Raw genomic sequence first — 2,324 nt, 5'->3', positions numbered from 1 at the left:
AAAAAAAAAAAAAAAAAAATAAATAAATGTAAGAACGGACACTCACATGACATTCTTTAATTAATATGTGTTTAATCATTAATTAATTAAAAGGCGTGAGAGGCACCATCTAGTTCAGAAATAACAGGGAAGTTAGCATTAAATTTAAGGTACGTTGCATTGAAAACTAAAACTGAACAGGAGAAAAAAATTATAATACAATACTCAGTTGTAAAAATTATGCTTTTATTTCCCTGACAAGCGATAGGGAAAACTCCGGACATAATCCCCTCTTATTCTGTTCTCATCCCTCTCTTCAAAATTGCTAGGTTTATGACTCAATTAGAAATAATTATTAGCTGTTGATTAAATGTTATCTTCCCATCACCGCATAAGCCACTACGATAAATTTGGCTGTTATTTTTCGCGCTGACGGTGTCTAAGAAATTTTCTTCCGTTGTTATAAAAATCTAAATAGCCTTAGGTGGCAACCAGTATATCACTGCATATATACAAATGGTAGACGGTTTGTCTATTATCTCACTTGGTACTTTGTTTTCATGTTCTTTAAACTAGAAATTTGTTTAAAGTTTCCAGACTATATTGAAATATGTACAATATGATTCATGACTTGGTTTTCATCGCTCGGAAAAAAGATATGTACTATTTATATTGAAATAAAATTTAGAAAGATATTTTGTGTTTCGAGAGAATACATACATAATTTTTGGTATGTTTTTGCACAATCAATTAGCAAACTAAATACAAGAATTGGAATTAAATGTTGTTACAAAGTTCAGTCTGCAAATAAAACAACGAGAAAGTATTATAAACATGTGCATTTTTATACAAAAAGTGTACAGTCTTGTAAGAATAGAATACACAAATTGTCTTTCGAGATTTATTTATTTACATACATTACAATAACAGTCTCCTCTCTCTCTCTCTTTCTCTCTCTCTCTTTCTCTTTCTCTCTTTGTCTCTCTCTCTCTCTTTGTCTCTCTCTCTCTCTTTCTCTCTCTCTCTCTCTTTCTCTCTCTCTCTCTCTCTCTCTCTCTCTCTCTCTCTCTCTCTCTCTCTCTCTCTCTCTCTCTCTCTCTCTCTCTTTCTCTCTCTATCTCTTTCTCTCTCTCTCTCTTTCTCTCTCTCCCTCTCTGTGTATATGTATGTATGTATATGGATGTACGTATATATACGTATATATATGTATATATGTATGTATGTATGTCTGTATAAGACACATTGTTTATGTATGTAAAGGTATCAAATGTTACTCCGCGTCGAACGCGACAGTATACGAATGGGAGATCGAGTGCTGGAGGTTAGGGAGACGGATAGCATACGTCCGTTAAGTACAATAATTGTTACAAATGATAAAATATCACATTGTTTCAGAAACATACGAAAAGACACTTAAGATGTGTCGGCAGTTATGTAGAGACGTTACATAAACAAATTCGTCGCATACATAAAACAAACCTGATATGCGTCTTATTATTTAACGAGAGGATTACCTTTAAGAAGCATTTTTTTAAAAATTGCTAACTTGAATATTCTCCTAGAAAGATGAAAGGAATGTTAAACTTTCATCCGCATTCAAGGCAGCTCCCCAGCATGGCTTCAGTCTAATTACTGAAACAAGTAAAAGATAAAAGATGATATCAGCTATTTGCAATGAGTGGATGAGAACAAAATAATAGCAGTGGTGCACTACTCTGGTGGCTAATTACGTTAATATAAAACAATTGTGGCCAGAAATGCTTATTTTACATCGCACATGATCACGTGATCGACCAGGTTATCAGATGTTGTTACACATCGCTGGTAACAATGCGCTTTTGCATTGTTTTAGCCTTCAAACGATGCTACCCCGCTGCCTAGGCGAGTAAACCAAATTCCTCCACCTGATCGAAAGGGGGGACTGGAGGAACGTGAAATGAAGCGTTTTATTCAAGAACATAACGCGTTGCCCGGCCAGAAAATCGACCTCACGATCTAGCAATTGACCCGAAAGAAGATAAAGTAGAAATATTGTACTCGTATAACGTAGTTTATACTTAATAAATCTATGGCTCCGTGCTTTATTCATATTGACAGTCATAGAATTTTATTTATATGCATGTATAGAGCTAAACATTCTCTTCATTACAAAACCACTTTAACATATCTCTTAATAAGTGTATGATGAAACAATAATTTTGTTTTATTATTATAGAAAATATACTTATAAAATACAGGAAAGTTTTATGCGAGAGTGCATCATATATACTGGAAAATACGGTATACATGTATATATATATATACATATATATATATATATATATATATATATATATATATATATA

General features: G+C 33.0%; 1 protein-coding gene across 1 annotated transcript in view; it reads left to right on the top strand.

Annotated features, from left to right (window-relative positions):
- Positions 1-2,324, top strand: part of LOC128250712 (uncharacterized protein DDB_G0292186-like) — a gene marked incomplete at both ends in the record, with an annotated part of 104,409 nt that overhangs the window by 24,897 nt on the left and 77,188 nt on the right. The window lies entirely within an intron of this gene.

Source organism: Octopus bimaculoides, chromosome 24, assembly GCF_001194135.2.
Source record: "Octopus bimaculoides isolate UCB-OBI-ISO-001 chromosome 24, ASM119413v2, whole genome shotgun sequence".
Taxonomy (NCBI): Eukaryota; Metazoa; Mollusca; class Cephalopoda; order Octopoda; family Octopodidae; genus Octopus; species Octopus bimaculoides.
This window is presented reverse-complemented; position numbering and strand designations above follow the sequence as displayed.